Below are 18,834 nucleotides of genomic sequence, written 5' to 3' on the forward strand. Positions count from 1 at the left end.
GCGAGCATGAAAAGGCCGCCAGCAGAGGTACTACCCCTGCCTGAACACCCCATGTACCCCCAAGTAGCAATATTGGATTAACAAGCCATTAAACATTCATTAAGAACTTTTCTAGATACTTTACAGTGAGACCTGTTCACAAATAACAAAAATAAACAGTAGAAATATCTTTAAACATGAGTAGGTCTGCAGATGCTGGAAATCCAAAGCAACACACACAAAATGCTGAAGCAACTCAGCAGGTCAGACAGTGTCTATGGAAATGAATAAACATTCAACTTTTCAGGCCGGAACCTCTCTTCAGGACTGAGAAGGAAGGGGGGAGATGCCAGAATCAAAAGGTCGGGGGGAAAGGAAGGAGTCCAGCTGGAAGCTGATAGGTGAAGTCAGGAGGGTGGGAAAGGTAAAGGGTTTGAGGGGAAAGAATCTGATAGGAGAGGAGAGTGAACCATAGGAGAAAGGGAAGGAGGAGGGGATCCAGGAGGAAGTGATAGACAGGTGAGAAGGGGTGAAAGGCCAGAGAGGGTAATAGAGGAAGAGGAGAAGGGGAGGGTTTTTTTAAAACTGGAAGGAGAAATCGACGTTAAGGCCATCTGGTCGGATGCTACCCAGTCAGAATATAAGGTGCTGTTCCTCCACCCTTTGGGTGACCTCATCTTGGCACAAGAGGAGGCCATGGACCAATACGTTGGAGCAGGAATGGGAATCGGAATTAAAATGGTTGGCCACAGGGAAGTTCCGCTTCTGGTGGACGAAGTGGAGGTGCTCGACAAAACAGTTCCCCCAGTTTCCCTTGACTGTGGTGGCCAAGGCAGCAGGTAGAATGGTTTGCTGCGATACCCTGAATCTCTGAGAGTAACTTTGTTTGACCAGGAATGCTCTCAGAGTGTATAAGCACAAGTCAGAGTACAAGAGGAATGGCTGAAGGCAAAGGAACTCCAGGCCGTGGGCCAGAGAGCCTCTCACTTGTGCTTTGTGACACCGTGACTCAATAATCCTAAATCAGTAAGTGTAGAACAATAAGGCAAAAATGCAAAATAAAGCATAAGGTTCATTTTTAAAGAAACTAAAATGAGAAACAAACAAAGCTAGGATGAACTAACAATGAACTCTACTACCTCTTGGCTTCACCATTCTAATGAAAATCTGGATGTCTCTTATTGTATTCTCTGTAAACTTGAGGTCATCCAAAGCTCTGTTCGTATACTCCAACTTGCATAAACTTCCATTTGCTTATCTCATTCTTGTTTTCACTTCTTTCCATGGTCTTGCCCTTCCATCACTGTAACCTCCTCCAGCCGTAAAATTATCTAACCTATCTGAGTTTTCACATTTCAGACTTCTTGAGCAATCACAAACTTAGCTAGCTGTGTTTCCAGTAATGGCTGTGCCTTCTGTTGCCAAGGCCAAAAGCACTGGAAGTCCCTCTCCATTTTTCCTTTTCTCTATTTCTTTTTTGTTCAGATACTCCATACAATGTACCACTTTGACCAGGCTTTCGGTCACCTATCCAAATAACTCACTTGACTTGGCATCTTATTTTTAGAAAACATCTTCTGTAAAGTACTCCAGAAATTTCTGAATGTTAAAGGCACCACATTAGTAGAACTTTTTAGTGTTGCTCGATAATATTTAACACTCTTAGCATTTTTTAAATATTTCGTTTTAGATTTGGTTTTTAAGAAAAGTTAATGAAGCCACTAGGGACAGTGAGAATTTTTTTTAGAAAACAAGAGTCAGTCCAGAATCACTCAAGAAATGCAAATTGGAATGCTTTATGGCAACCTCTTTCAAAATGAATTTTTAAAAAAATTGTCAGAAAGTGCTTTGCAGATCCAAGGGGAAAATTTTATAATTTTGTGTGATGTAACCACTTGTTTCAATTGAACTAACACAAACAATCTTGAACAATCCATAGCGCATATAGGACAAAAAGACAAATTACACTCATGACTACGTGGCCAGATTCTGCTCTAACTCCAGTTACAAGTGTGCAGATGACAAAATTGTAGTGGGTCAAATCTCCAATAATGATGAGTTGGAACACGGGAAAGAAATAGAAAGCCCAGTGACATTTTGTCATGACACCAACCTTTCCCTCAGTGTCAGCAAACAAAAATGTGGCAGTGCATATGCTCCTGTTTACATCAACCATGCTGAGGTTAAGAGAGTGAAAGCTTCATGTTCATAGGAATGAACACTGCTGACAGCCTGTCCTGATCAAACCTTGTACACACCAAGTCCAAGAAAGATCACCGATATCTCTACTTCTTCAAGTGGCTAAACAAACTTGGCATGCTTCAGTTATCCCTCGCCAATTTTTAGAGATGCACCATAGGAAGTATTCTACCTCAGTAAAGCTGTCAACAGAATCAAAGACCGACCCATCCCAGACATTTGCTCTTCTCCCCCACCCCCCAACTCCCATCAGGTAGACAATAGAAAAGTCTGAAAGCACAGAACACCAGGCTTAGGGACAACTTCTGTCCCACTGTCATAAATCTATTGAATGACAAGATGAAATCTTGACCTCACAGTCTAGTTTATTATGTCTTTGCAACTTACTGTCAACCTCTACTGCACTTTATCTGTGAAAGCAACATTTTATCCTGCATTTTGTTACTGTTTCCCTTTAGTACCTCAATGCACTTTCATAATACAAATGATCTGTATGGATTGCATGCCAGTTGAAGTTTTCACTGCACCTCGGTATATGTGACAATAAAAATCAACTTACCAAGTTAGGATTTGAAAGTTCGGACTGCCAATACATGGAGCAACCATTGTGATCTCCCACAGCCCCCACTGATCCTGTGAGTTCAGCGTCTGAGGCTGACTTGTGAGGAGCCTTCAGGAAGGTGAAGCCATGAAAAGAACCTCGTCCAGACAGGCTACCTGGACAAGTACGAAAACCTGTGCCCATCAACTGGCTAGAGTGTTCACTGAGATCTTTAACCTCTTGTTTTGGCAGTTTGAGGTTCTCAACTGCTTTAAGCAGGCTTCAATTATACCAGTGCCTAAGAGGAATGTGGTAACCTGCCTCAGTGACTATTGTCCAGTGGTTCTTATAGCATCAGTGATGAGATTGGTGATGAAACATATCAACTCCTGTCTGAGAGGCAACTTGGATCTACTCCAATTTGCCTAATGGAGCAACAAATCCACAGCAGATGCCATCTCATTGGCTTTTCACTCAACACTGAAATATCTAGATAGCAAAGATGCATAGAACATAGAATAGTACAGCACAGTACAGACCCTTTGGCCCACAATGTTGTGCCAACCCTCAAACCCTGCCTCCCATATAACCCCCCACCTTAAATTCCTCCATATACTTGTCTAGTAGTCTCTTAAATTTCACTAGTGTATCTGCCTCCACCACTGACTCAGGCAGTGCATTCCACACACCAACCACTCTCTGAGTAAAAAACCTTCCTGTAATATCCCCCTTGAACTTCCCACCCCTTACCTTAAAGCCATGTCCTCTTGTATTGAGCAATGGTACCCTGGGGAAGAGGTGCTGGCTATCCACTCTATCTATTCCTCTTAATATCTTGTACAGTATACCTACATCCGGATACCCTTTATTAACTACATCAATATGCTTCAAGACCTTGGCCTCAGTACCTCCTTGTGCAATTGGATCCTCGCTTTCTTCACTTGCAGACCCCAGTCAGTTTGGATTTACAGCAACATCTCCTCCACAGTCTCCAGCAGCGCAGGTGCACCACAAGGCTGTGTGCTTAGCCACTGCTCTACTAGCTTTACACTTACGACTGTGTGGCTAAGTATCGCTCCAACGCCGCATTCAAGTTTGCTGATGACACCGCTGTCATAGGCTGAGTCATTGGTGGTGACAAATCAGCATGTAGGAGGGAGATTGAAAACCTGGCTGAGCGGTGCCATGACAACAACCTCTAACGCAATAACAGCAAGACCAAGTAGCTGATTATTGAGTTCAGGAGATGGTAACCAGAGCCAGTCCTCACTGGAGGATCAGAGGTGGAGAGGGTTAGCAGCTGTAAATTCCTAGGTGTTACTATTTCAGAGAACCTGTTCTGGGATCAGCATATGTGCAATTGTGTAGAAGGTATAGCAGCACATCTACTTCCTTTGTGAAGATTCAACATGACATCTAAAACTCTGACAAACTTCTATAGATGTGTGGTGGAGAGTATACTGACTGGCTACATCACAACTGGGTATGGAAACATCAATGTCCTCGAATGGAAAATCCTACAAAACGTAGTGGATATGGCCCAGTTCATCATGTGTAAAGAGCTGCTCACCACTGAGCACATCTGCATGAAACGTTTTTGCAGGAAAGCAGCATCCAGCATCAGGGACCCCCACCACCAAGGACATGCTCTCTTCTTGCTGCTGCCATCAGGAAGAAGGTACAGAAGCTTCAGGACTCACCCTATTAGGTTCAGGAACAGTTATTACCCCTCAACCATCAGGCTCTTGAACCAAAGGGGATAATTTCACTCAACTTCACTTCATCATTGAAATGTTCCAACAACCTATGAACTCACTTTCAAGGACTCTTCATCTCATGTCCCTGACATTTATTGCTTATTTACTATTATTGTTCTTTCTCTTTTAGTATTTACTTAGCTTGTTTTTGTTTTGCACATTGGTTGAGTGCCCAAGTTGGTGCAGTCTTTCAAAGGTTATTATTCTATTATAGGTTTATTGAGTATGCCCACAAGAAAACGAATCTCAGGGCTATATATGGTGACGTATATGTAGTTTGATAATAAATTGACTTTGAACCATTGAAAAGCTCTATAACCTTTATACATACTTTAAAGAAATGGTTCTATTAAAAAGACACTGTGAATACGTACCTTTTAAATCTTAGTGTTATATTTCAACTATCCTACACTGCAACTCTAAACAAGCCCCAATCACAATTTTTGCATCTTTCTTCAGCAACAGTTTATGTTGACAAGTCAGTTCTGATGTAACGTTGCCAATGTGAATGGTCTGCAAACATGGTTGAAGGAACAGAGTGTAGACTCCAGCACAACCTCTAAATCAATACCAGCTGTCTGACAGGACCTCTGCTGTTTGCCAAAAGCTTTAGAGCAGCATTCTCTTGCCAGACTAGGAATCCAGGATATCTTGCCAAAGAAAACATTGGTTAATGGCCAGGGTACCCCCAAGACCTGGCAAGAAAAAAAGACTGCAATAGTAGTGTTGGCATGATGTTGAGCAATCGAGCACTTGCAACTAAAGGTCACATCATAACTGATAATGAATAACTTAAATATAATGGTCTCTAATCTCTAAATGTTAATTTAGCTGGTAACATCCTTTAGCTCTCGCATAGAAACAGAGCAGTTAAAAAGCACCGGGGTGAGACCAAACTAGGTTTGCAAGGCCATTTAAATCCAATTAACATCAGTGCAATCAAGTCTGAATCTGGGTTAATTGTGTTCCGCAATAACTCAAATTTTTCAATTCAGCTATGAGGGTAAGACACCTGAGGATCATCACACTTACTTGTGGAGTTTCAATGCAGATTTTCACTGTAATATGAAATGTTTCAAAAGCCATTTTAATGTAGTTCCTTGGCAATTGGTGAACAGAATTAGCAACTTGTGTAATAAAAATCAAAAATACTAAAAAATGATCAGGAAGTCAAGGTAGCATCTACAGAAAATAAAAATCAGAGTTAATAACCTCAGCTGAAATGAAAAACTGAGAATGCTGAAATGACTCTGCATCTGTGGAAAGAGAAACACACCAAACTTTTCAGTTCACTTACCTTTCATTGGAACGAGAAAAGTTAAAATGAAGCAGTTTAGAAGTTGAGAGAGAAGATAATGAAAGGTCAGGTTTAGTAGGGAGAAAACATAAATGCCACAGGATGTAGTGGACCTGGCTGAACAATTAAGGTACAGATTTGTGAATAATCAAAATTATGAATGGGGGAAGTGTGAATGGGAGGAGAGAATAAAATGTGAAATACCAGAAAAGAAGAGAGAAACCCTGAATGCTGGAGATATAGAGATACAAGACTGATGTGTGGTTGACTCTTCGAAATTCATTATTGAGACTGTGATGTACCAAGCTGGAAGATAAGCTGATGCCCATCAAGCTTACAATTAGCTTTGTTACAGAAGTTCAAAACACCAAAGATAGGCAGACCAGAGTAGATGAGATGAAGAACTAAAGAGACAGTTGCTTGAGCTCACCTTTTTGGACTGGATGAAAGTATTATGTTCCACAATCACCCAATCAGTGTTTACTTTCTCTGAGCTCCAGGGAACTACATTGTGAACATTGAACTGGAAGAGGTACAAGTAATCAGCATTTCACCAGACTTGTCCTTTCACCTCTTCCTTTCTCTGCATCCAGGGATCTAAACAGTCTTTCCAGCACAGCAGTAATTCGCTCGCATTTCTTTCAATCTACTGTACTGCTTTTGGTTTTTTCAGTGTGGTCTTCTTTGTGTTGAAGAAACCAGACACAGGCTAGATGATCACTTTGCAGATCACCAGTATTCAGTCTGCAAAAGTATTCCTGAGCTTCTGGAAACAGAGTCTTGGACCTGAAACTATTGCTCTATTGCTCTTTCCACAGATGTTACCTGCAATTTCTGCTTTTTTTTTGTCAACAAGCAGATGTTTTGTCTCCTGTGGATGCATGGGAAGGTGCTTTAGAGGAGGAAGTCCTCTGCAGGTGGAATCCGCCCTTTTACATTCTCTCTTCACATTGTCCAGTGGAGCAAAGGAGATGTCACCACCAACTGTATCTTAGCTCCACTCCTTTGTCAGGACTCTTGACAACCCTCGCTCATCATAATCTTCTGCTCACATCTCCACCGTCCCTTCCCATTCATAAAACCATTATCACCCTTGCTTGGACTGAAAGATTGACTGTGTTTCTACTCAACTTTATCAGCTGAGTATTTCCAATATTTTCTTTTAAATTCAGATTTTAAGTCTTTTGATTTTGTAAGCAAATATGCATCTCCTTAACCAATCAGATGGAACAATTATAAATGCAGTATATAATATCATATAGTCATAGAGCTGTACAGCATAGAAATGGGCCTTTCAATCCACCATGTCCACATGACCTTTTGGTTCACCTACATTAATTCCTTTTGCCCACAGTAAGCTTGTTTCCCTCTATGCTTTGCCTATTTAAGTATACAACTAAATGCCTCGGAAATATGTTGATTATATCTGAAATTTCCACAGGAATCTTAAATTTGAATACTTAATCCAGAGTAATATCATATCCAGAAAACAAAAGAGACAGAAGGAGAAAGTGAAGAATAATAAATCTCCAATAATAATTTAAATCTCAATGAGTGAGGTAACTCAATTTTCTTGGGGAGATGCAATGAGGCTTGAGATCTGCAGTCATTTTTCAAGGCAGGAGGCACTTTTGGCAGATTAAAAATAGGTAGATTGTTAATACTCAATTAAGTGTGACAGCACTAAGTAATTCCTGGTAAGCTGATTCAACATGTGATTACAGTTAAGAAGACAAAAAAGACTGGAGATGCCGAAATAAAAATAAGACAAAAACAATTCTGTGGGTCAGGCAGCATCCGTGGGGGCAAAAGGTGTTTGTTGATGTTTCAGGCTGATCCTGCATTGGGACCGAGAGTGTAGGGGGAAGATAGCCAGTCTGTAGAAGTCGGAAGCAGGGATGGAACAAACGTGGGACACCTAGCAGCCTCTGTCACACCTCACCCTGTTACTGCTGTCTACTTGTAATCTTCCTCCAGCACTCTCAGTCCTCACTTTGGGCTTTGATCTGAAACATTCACATACATATACCTAATGCCTCCTCAGACGTCGTTTGAATCACAGAGCTCTTCCAGCATTGTTTTTTTAAAATATGGAGTTACATTTACATCATAGACTTCCACATGTCACAAAGCGGTGAAACTTGATGAGAGATCTCTAAGGCTACGTTTCTGTAAGAGCAGGGACAGTTAGAACAACAGCTCATGATTTCCATGTTTAACTGCACATGTAAGACCACTGGCTCACCCTGTGAAGACAAAGAGCACTGTTTTGCTCAGTTACATTTTGGAAAATTCCAGGCAAATAGATCACATCGAGTAGACCTTGGAGCAACGTGTAATTAGAAATAGAACAACATGCAGTAAGTGCAGGATAAGTGAACATTGTTGGATTTTATTCCTCAGGATTGCAAACCAAATAGTGCTGATATCTGTAATTTATATAGTGTGAATTTGAAACAAATCCAATTTTACCATGTGTGATCCTAGTCTGTAAATACTGGAGTCAAACATTTGAAAAGGAAACTGCTTAGTGATGTCCAAAAAATAGCAAATTGTGTTTAAGAGATACTTGTTCAGATATTTCACTTACATTGCTCTGATATAATAAAGAACAAGGACACTGCAATTTCACGTGTTCAGTAAAGCACTTAAAATGTACACTTAGTGGCCACTTTATTAGGTACCTCCTGTCCCTAATAAGTGGCTACTGAGTTTATGTTTGCAGTCTGCTGCTGCTGTAGCCCATCCACTTCAAGGTTTGATGTGTTGTGCATTCAGAGATGCTCTTTTGCACACCACCGTTGTTACTTTTGGTTAGTAGAGTTACTGTTGCCTTCCTGTCAGCTTGAACCAGTCTGTCCATTATTCTCTGGCTTCCCTCGTTAATAAGATGTTTTTGCCTACTGAACAGCTGCTCAAAGGATGCTTTTTTGTTTTTTGCACCATTCTCTGCAAACTCTAAAAACTGTTGAGAGTGAAAATCGCAGCAGATAGGCATTTTCTGAGATTCTCAAAGCCCTCCATCTGGCACCAACAATCATTCCATGGTCAAAGTCACTTAGATCACATTTCTGCTCCGCTTTGATGTTTGGTCTGAACAATGACTGAACTTCTTGACCAAGTCTGCATGCTTTTCTGCATTGAGGTGCGAGCACATAATTGGATGATTAGACATTTGCTTTACTGAGCAGATATACAAGTGTACCTAATAAAGTGTAGGTCAATGCAGATAGTCAAATTTATCCTCAGCAAAACTGAGTGAAGTGAGTAAAGTTTGGGCATTCACAAAGGATCAGAAGTATATTTAGTTAGCTAGCATGTACGCAAGGTGAAAAGTCAGTTGATGAATAGCAACACACACAAAATGCTGGAGGAACTTGGCAGGCCAGGCAGTAAATATGGAAAAGAGTACAGTTGACATTTCGGGGTGAGACCTTTCAGTAGGACTGGAGAAAAAAACGATGAGGAGTAGAGTTAAAAGGCGGGGGTAGGGGAGGGGGAAACACAAGATGATAGGTGAAACAGGGAAGAGGAGGGGTGAAGTAAAGAGCTGAGAAGCTGATTGGTGAAAGAGATACAGGGCTGGAGAAGATGGAGCTTGACAGGAGAGGACAGAAGGCCATGGAAGAAAGAAAAGGGAGGAGCAGCACCCGAGGGAGGTGATAGGTGGGCAAGGAGATAAGGTGAGAGAGGGAAAAGGGGATGAGGAATGGTGAAGGAGGTGGGGGGGGGGGAATTACCAGAAGTTTGAGAAGTCAATGTTCATACCATTAGGTTGGAGGCTACCCAGATGTTGTTCCCGCAAACTGACTGTGACCTCATCTTGACAGTGGAAGAGGCTGTGGATAGACATATTGGAGTAGGAATGGGAAATGGAATTAAAATGGGTGGCCACTTTTTCTAGCAGATAGAGTGTAGGTGCTTGGCAAGGCGATCTCCCAATCTACATCAGGTCTCACCAATATACAGGAGGTCACACTGGGAGCACTGGATGCAGTATATGACACCAACAGACTCACAGGTGAAGTGTGCCCTCACCTGGAAGGACTGCTTGGGGCCCTGGACGATGGTGAAGAAGGAGGTGTAGAGGCAGGTGTAGCACTTTTCTGCTTGCAAGGAAAAGTGCCAGGAGGGAGATCAGTGGGGAGAGACAAATGGACAAAGGAGTTGTGTAGGGAGCAAACCCTGCAGAAAGCAGAAAGTGGGGGGTAGGGAAAGATGTGTTTGGTGGTGGGATTCTGTTGGAAAATCTGGGAATTGTTGCGGAGTTGCGGAGAATTATGTGCTGGATGCGGAGACTGGAGAGGTGGTAGGTGAGGACAAGAGGATCCCTATCCCTGGTGGGGTGGCGGGAGGATGGGGTGAGGACAGACGTGTGTGAAATGGGAGAGATGCGTTTGAGGGCAGCGTTGATGGTGGAGGAAGGGAAGCCCCTTTCTTTGAAGAAGGAGGACATCTTCTTCATTCTGGAATGAAAAGCCTCATCCTGACAGCAGATGCAGCAGAGATGGAGGAATTAAGAGAGGGGGGGAATGGCATTTTTACAAGTAACAGACTGGGAGGAGGTATAGTCCAGATAGCTGTGAGAGACGGTGGGTTTATAATAGACATCAGTAGATAAGCTGTCTCCAGAGATAGAGACAGAGAGATTGAGAAAGGCGAGGGAGATGTCGGAAATGGACCAGGTAAACTTGAGGGCAGGGTGAAGGTTGGAGGCAAAGTGGATGAAGTCAACGAGTTCCTCACGGGTGCAGGAAGCAGTCAACGCCATCCCCTTCTCTCGATTCCTCTGTCTCCACCGCAGCTGCTCTCAGGATGAGGCTTTTCATTTTAGATGCCGGATATTTGAAGAATGACCTATGCTGGAGGAGATCCCTGTTCAGTATATCTACATAGAACACCGTCGTAGGAAAGCAGCATCCATCATCAAAGATCCTCACCACCCTGGCCATCCTCTTTTCTCACTGCTGTCATCAGGTGGAAGGTATAAGAGCCTCAGGACTCACAACACCACATGTCATAGTTACAATTCTGTAGATTTACTGAGTATGCCTGCAGGGAAAAGAATCACAGGGCTGTATGTGGTGACATACAGTATATGTACTCTGATAATAAAATTTATTTTTAACTTTGAACTTTAGTATTTTATTATGCTTAGCAATATTATGAAGTCCCGCCCAGTTTTAGAATGTGAATAATCTTGGTGGATACTGGAGAGAGAGAAAGGCATATATTGAACTGGATCATTGATTATAGATTGCCTTGCTAGACTGAAGTAGCTGGTTTGTGAGCCAGGCAGGCTATAATCAGTTCCATGAACAGTGGAATTTAAGAGGAGTTTTCCTCAGGGTATAAGGCTGACAACAGTGTTGTATTGTAAAAACTGTGGATGTTTTGTATGATTTTGTTATGGAATGTCGATTGTCCTATACAGCCAACAGAAAGGGTTGGGGAGGGTGGAGTTGGTGCCAGGAATTTTCCCGAGCCAGCACAAAACACCATGAAAAGAGCATACAGTGACATACTGTCATCATGCAGCTCACAATAAATTTAGAAACTACTCTCTGGTGGTCAGGATTCCTCGAATGGAGTAACAATGGGGCTGCGGACCAGGAGTAAGAACACTTAAGTTTCCTTAACTCTCCTCTCCTTCCTGCTCAAACTCCAGTTGTTAATTCTGTTTACTTTGCTGTTGCTCTCTCTTTATGTTGAAGTTGAGCTTGCTCGGTGTTGTACCTGGAAGAGAAAGTGGGAGGGTGGGAGCGGGGATGGGGGAGGGGTTAGAATACCAGGTCACTGGGAGGCTGGGACAAAAGGGGAAATCGGGAAGGCTGAGGAGACACTGGAAGGCTGGGTAGAATTTGGAGATACAGAGGAATGGAGAGGATACAACTTCGACTGCTCCTCACAAGTGTACGCTTGTCTCCAGATGCAGTCTATCAGTGTGATATTGTGTGCATGTAATGATTTGTGCTATATTGTTGAATCAATCACTATTGCTGATTGAGAAGGATTCATTTCATTTGTTCTGAAGCTCTGCTTTTCTATTTGTCTGACTAAACTCAGTCTAAGACCACCATGGAACTTGCGTTGGTGAAGAACTTACCATTTTCTGCTCAGCAACAAGAGAGTAAACCAATATAAATGGACCGGGAACTGGTTCCCCAGTGAGAGCAGTTATGATGATGTATGATGAACATGGTGGATAATCTACTAAAAGTGATGAGAGGTTCCATCCATTTGGCTTGTACATGGAATGGGCATAGATGTGAACCCTATTGCTCAATGAGCTCCTTAGTGACCTGAACTATGCTCAGTTTGAGAGAGAGAGGCTTGAAAGAGGATTGGTCTGCTTCAGGAAGATAGGTTAAATAGGCCAAAGGTCCCATGTGAGCAGTTTTATTTCAAGAGTGGACTTCCAGATGTTGGATCGGAGTGCTATAAACAAGGTGTGGTAGGAGGAGCTGAGATCTGCGATGGCTGAGGTTGTACTGTAGGCATGATCCAGAGATAGTTCAGAGATAACTTTTTAACTTAAAGAGAATTCAGGGAGAAAAGGAAAGCCCCAGTGTTCATGGAAAAGCACGGTGAGAATTGAAGCCTTGCATGTGGCAAAAAGGAAGATGATGGAAAGCATTAAGATAAAGGTTAAGTAAGAGATTGTTGCTTCTGGCATTCTTAGGAATACTTAATGTTTCATACTTAATACTCCATGTTTCATATCTCTGGAATTGGTGATATTAAGCATGGGGGGGGGGGGTTAATGTTCATTTTGGAGATGTATATGACACAGTCTACAATTAAACTTCAACAAAGTCAGTGAATCCAGTTACAAATTTCAATGCTGTTTGTTGATGCTTAATATGCAAAATTGGTGGCTACATTTCCAACTTAGACTGTGTTTCCAAAGTCACAGTTTTTAATGAATATAAATCACTTTGAGCCTAAAAGGTATTATGTAAATGGAAACCTTTCTTTCCTTCTGTCTGTGTCACTTGTAGAATATTGTTTAAAACCAACCCAAAGTGTGTGCTAATGAACACTCACCGTAAGAATTAATTACATGCTATTACAGCTGTCAATTAATAAATGGATTGCTTACAAACTTGTCACAGAATGATGCTTTTAAAACAATTACATTGTTCATTGTAGCTAACAGATTTTCCATTAAATTAATTAGCACTTAGTACTTTGAAGGACGTATCCTGCAAATGTCACAATTCAATTTTCAGCCTTAAAGACTTTGAATGGCATGCATGGACTTTCAATCTTAGTACTTTTCCTTTTTTCTAAGCTTAGTGTTCTCTTAAGATCCATCTGTGATTCTTTGATCTTCAGAACTGGTGTAGAAATTCCATAGCTGACACTGGTATAGAAATTCATCTCCTCCCTTACTTCAGTTCAGGGCCTCCAACAGTCCTTCCAGGTGAGGAAACACTTCACCTGCAAATTTGTTGAGGTTTTCTATTGTATCCAGTGCTCCTGATTTGGCCTCCTCTACACTGGTGAGACCCAACAGAAATTGGAGAACCATTTTGTCAAGTTTCCAGGTGGCCAACCATTTTAGTTGCTATCCCCATTCCCATCCAAATGTTGGTCCATGGCCTCCTCTTCTGCCATGATGAAGCCACTCTCAGGATGAAGGAGCAACACCTCATATTCCGTCCAACTACCCTCCAAACTGATGGCATGAACATCGATTTTGCCTTCTGGTGATTTATTTTTCCCTTCCCCTTCCCTATTCTTCTATTTCTCGCTCTGGTCTCTTACCTCTTCTCTTCATCTGCCTTTCACCTGCCCCGGGCGACCCTCTTCCTTTCTTTCCTCCCCTCATCCACTCTTTCTTCTCCAACCCTTTGCCTTTTCCAACTACCTGGCTTTACCTATCACCTTCTAGTTTGTACTCCTTCCCCTCTCCCCACCTTTTTATTCTGGCATCCTCCCCCTTCCTTTCCAGTTCTAAAGCAGGGTCTCGGCCCAAAACATTGATAGTTTATTCATATCCATAGATGCTGCTTGACCTGCTGAGTTCCTCCAGCATTTTGTATGTGTTGCTCTAGATTTCCAGCATCTGCAGAATCTCTTGTGTTTATAATAATTCACGTAGATAATTTGCAGCATGAATCATGTTTCATACACTTTGCATTATATTTGTGCTGTGTTGTAGACATTCCATCAGACACGTGACAATATTTCATTTGACCGTCTTGGAAGACTTATGTAGGTTACAAATTATATTAAAATACATAAATATAGTTTCTATGACATAGAAACTGGGATCAATCTAATAGAATATTGTAGATGTAAAAAGCTTAGAGTAAGAAACACCACATCAAACATCTGATGGCCTTCAAGCAGGTTCTTTGAAGAGCAAAACTTGGCACTCCTATGGACGGAAATCATGCGGAAGATATGAAAATTATTAATGGCTGTCAACCAAGATCTGAAAGCCAATGGGAGCAAAATTCAGTTCCAGCGGCAGTGAATTAATGTTCCTTTTACAACCCACCTGATTTTCTCTTCCATATAAAATCAGCTTAATTCATCAGTTTCAAACATTGGTCTGAAGAATAAAGTATCATTTTCCTTTTTTAATCAGGAACCAAAGCTGCAAACTCAGAAATGCTGTACCCTTCCCTAACTGCTCCTAAACTGAGGAGGCAGTTTAAAAAAAACAGTCACAGTAGTAGGTCTGGAGTCACAGATAGACCAGGCTGTGTTAGGAATGATAGGTTGCCCTCCCTGAAGGACAATAATGGGGCAGATCAGCTTTCATGGCAATCTGGTAGTTTTGTTGTTGCTGTTACCGAGCCTAGCGTTCTTCAAACATTTTCCACATTTATTTAATTATTTGTGTTTTGATTCCCCAGGTCCCACTGTGGGATTTGAATACATGTCCAGAATTCTAGTCTCCAGTCCAGTAACTTAACCACTGAACCATTGAGGTAAAACTTAACTTCCAAGAGCGAAAGAAATGCAGCTGGACAGGAAGGTTGAGAAAGGAGCGGAGTTTGGCAAAATCAATTTCAAAACTCACTTCAGTTGTGTGATGAAGTGATGCCAAAGTGATAAAGGTATAGAGAACAGAGATATTAAACCAAAAATGTAAGAAAGATTCTTGGATTATTGCACTATTTGTGAAGTAGGTTTTAAAAAGACATAAAAGAGCTAGATGGTAAACTTAAAACAAAACAAAAACCTACATGATGAAGGCTGGCAAATTTGACTATGCAACAGCCTTTTTTCCACCATTGCGTTCGATGCCTGATGTATTCAAAAAAATACTAACATTAGTGCCAAACAAGCTGGCTGGATGTACATAAAGGTAGACCCATTAATTCACATGGTTTTAAGAAATGTATAAATCCTGCACCACGTCACAAAGTCATGCTAACCTATTTGATTACAGAGATGAGAAGAGCAAGGGAAGACCCCACCCTAAATAAACACGGACATTTTTTCTTCACCACCAACAATATCCTACCTTCTCTCCACCACCACCCAATACCTCAGCATCCTCCCTGTTATTCTTTCTCTTCCTCATATCACTTAAGAGGTGAAAATTGGGCAACAGTTTTGCAGAATTTCTAGCTTGTCTTTAAGCAGTAACATCGTATCAATTATGTGCAATTGGACCAACCGACAAACCTTTGGTTTTATACTTCATCCAAAAAAGGTATAGATGAATGAGTTGATTTTACAACCTTATGGTGAGAAAGGTAGCTGTTATTATATGAGATGCATTATGAATCAATGTCACTTTAAAATAGATCACATCTGAAAAAATTACAAATGGGCCTACTTGCATAGAAATATGTCATACTGATAATGCTGTGAACCATATTTCGGAAGTAGAGTAGATTGTACAGATTTTACTAAATTGAACAGCTGGTGCTGCTGAAAATGAAATTTTCTTCCATTTGCATATTTGCACTCACACAACCCGGTCACATCAAGGCTAATTAACTTGATTATGCTGTGCTTAAGTGTTGAATAGTAAATTAAATTCAGATCCCCGCTGACTGGCAGCCTGCCATTTGAACTCCACTTATAAGGGTGATGAAATCATTCAATTCAATTCCTTTAGGCTGTGTTAAGTTTAGTCAAAAAAAAAAGTAGTTATGAAACCGCAGGGCAGCCCAGATCCACCAAGAGCTCTGGTCCCTGGCACAGCAGTTGAAGGTAGCAATGGAGGAGGAGAAACCTCCCGTGGTTCAGCTCCGGAACATCTGCAGGAAGAAGCTAATGACCCTGCGCAGAGCAGAATGGCACTGGAGGCAAGGGAGAGAAAGAGCCAGGAAGCGAACTGCCTTCATAGCCAATCCGTTTGGTTTTACAGAACGGCTTCTAGGGCAGAGACTCAGCGGCCGCCTTGTGTGCTCTAAAGAAGAGGTAGACCATTCCCTTCGTAATATCCTGAGTGACCCTGCAAGGGAGCAAGAGCTGGGCCTCCACGGAGCCCTTACAAGCCAACCACTCCCCGTAGTGGAGTTTGATGTGAGGGAGCCCACCTGGAAGGAAGTTGTGTCTTTAGCCAGAGCCAGTTCTGCGCCAGGACCCAGCGGAGTATCCTACAAGGTGTACAAGTGCTGCCCGGAGCTTCTCAAGATTCTTTGGAAGATCCTGCGAGTGATCTGCTGCAGGGGGACAGTGGCAGACCAGTAGAGGTACGTAGAGGGGTTATTGATCGCCAAGGAGGAAAATTCGTCGAACCTGGAGCAGTTCAGATCCATCTCGCTGCTTAGTGTGGAAGGGAAAATCTTCTTTAGTGTCTTGTCCCGCCGAATGACGGACTTTCTCCTCAAGAACGCTTATATCGACACTTCAGTGCAGAAGGGTGGAATTCCCGGAGTGCGTGGGTGCCTGGAACACACTGGAGTAGTCACCCAGCTGATCAGGGATGCGCACATGGGGAAGGGAGGCCTGGTTGTGCTGTGGATAGATCTCACCAATGCATATGGGTCAATACCCCACAAACTGGTGGAGTTTACACTGGACCAACACCATGTTCCCAGAAAGGTCAGGGACCTCATCATGAACTACTACAGGAACTTCAGACTGAGAGTCACTTCTGGAGCTATGACATCAGGCTGGCACAGGCTGGAGAAGGGGATTAAAACTGGGTGTACAGTCTCCATTATTCTCTTTGCCTTTGCCATGAATATGATAGTCAAGGCAGCTGAGGCAGAGTGTAGAGGCCCACTGACCAAGTCTGGTGTTTGGCAGCCCCTGATCAGAGCCTTTATGGATGACCTCATTGTCACGACAACATCAGTTCCTGGCAGCAGGTGGATCCTCCAGGGCCTGGAAAAGCTCATGGCATGGGCAAGAATGAGCTTCAAACCAGCTAAATCCAGGTCCATGGTATTGAAGAAAAGCAAAGTGGTGGACAAGGTTTGTTTTACCTTGGATGGCACTACAATTCCATCTATCACCGAGAAGCCAGTCAAGAGCTTGGGGAAGGTCTTTGACTGTAGCCTCAGAGATGCAGCTGCTGTCCAATCAGCTTCCAAAGAGCTTGAGAGCTGGCTCACCACAGTGGACAAGTCAGGCCTACCTGGAAGGTTCAAAGCTTGGATTTACCAGCATGGAATCCTTACCCGAATTCTATGGCTGCTACTGGTATACAAGGTGCCTGTGACAACTGTGGAATTGCTGGAGAGGAAGGTCAGTAACTACCTTCGAAGGTGGCTGGGCCTACCTCGTAGTCTGAGCGGCGTAGCACTGTACGGAAGGTGCAATAAGCTGCGACTTCCCTTCAGCAGCCTGGACGAGGAGTTCAGGGTTTCCCGCACAAGAGGGGTGCTGCAGTACAGGGATTCCAAGGGCCCTAAAGTGGCAGCAGCAGGCATCCAGGTACGGACAGGTAGGAAGTGGAAGGCACAGGAAGGCCTGGTGGTAGCAGAGTCCCGGCTGAGACACAGTGCTCTGGTGGGGACAGTATCAACTGGGCGAGTGGAGCTGGGCTCCGCTTCACAACCTCGCTGTGACAAGGCCAAAGGCAAGGACAGACGCCAACTAGTCCTGGAAGAAGTGCGGGCTGGCGTTGAAGAGGAGAGGATTAGCAGGATGGTGGGCATGAGGCAGCAGGGAGCATGGACAAGGTGGGAAGGTGCGTTGGAGCGGAAAATCTCCTGGTCTGACATCTGGCAGGCAGAACCCCAGCGCATTAAATTTATGATCCAGGCTCTCTATGATGTCTTGCCAAGCCCTGCAAACCTCCATGTCTGGGGCAAGAGCGATACACCAGCATGTCCTCTCTGTCCAGGAAGAGGATCACTGGAGCACATCCTTAGCAGCTGCCTTAAAGCCTTGGGGCAAGGTCACTACCAGTGGTGTCATGACCAGGTGCTGAAGCCAGTGGCAGAGAGCATTGCGATGGCCATGACCACCAGTAAATGGAGTGGTCAGAGGAAGAACATCTCCTTTGTCAGAGCCGGAGCACAGCCCCTATGTCAGCCCAGACCAGCATCATCATCATCGGGCCTGCTTAGCACCGCAGCAGATTGGCTGCTTCAAGTTGACCTGGGGAGGCAGCTGAAGTTTCCCGACCAAATAGCAACAACTTCACTGAGGCCGGATGTGGTCCTTTCTTCAGTGTCCTCGTAGCAGGTTGCCCTCATTGGGTTGACAGTCCCCTGGGAGGACCGCATTGAGGAGGCAAATGAGCAGAAGCGGGCCAGGTACCAGGAGCTGGTGGAGCAGTGCTGGAGGCAAGGCTGGAGGGCTCGCTGCGAGCCCATCGAAGTGGGGTGCAGGGGTTCTGCCGGCAACTCACTCTGCAGAGTTTACACCCTACTTGGCATCTCTGGGGCTGGCAAGAGGAAAGCGATCAGGACCATCACAGAGGCCGCTGAGAGAGCCTCTAGATGGCCATGGATCAGGAGGGGAGATCCGTGGGCCAGTGCTGCTGGGACACAAGCTGGGGTCTGATCAACCCCGGCTGGGCCGCTTGGGCGAGAGTGTATGATGCTGAAAGACCCGAAACACCCGACGACCCCAGGTTACATCACTGATTATGTGTCCCAGCGCATCCGCAGGACGTATGAGGGGGATTGATA

At 43.5% G+C, this 18,834-nt stretch overlaps 1 pseudogene; it reads left to right on the forward strand.

Annotated features, from left to right (window-relative positions):
• Positions 1-717: 717 nt before the first annotated feature.
• On the forward strand, positions 718-18,743 carry LOC134349907 (uncharacterized; annotated as a pseudogene).
• The last annotated feature ends 91 nt before the right edge of the window (positions 18,744-18,834 follow it).

The sequence above is a fragment of the Mobula hypostoma genome, chromosome 7 (assembly GCF_963921235.1).
Source record: "Mobula hypostoma chromosome 7, sMobHyp1.1, whole genome shotgun sequence".
Classification (NCBI taxonomy): Eukaryota; Metazoa; Chordata; class Chondrichthyes; order Myliobatiformes; family Myliobatidae; genus Mobula; species Mobula hypostoma.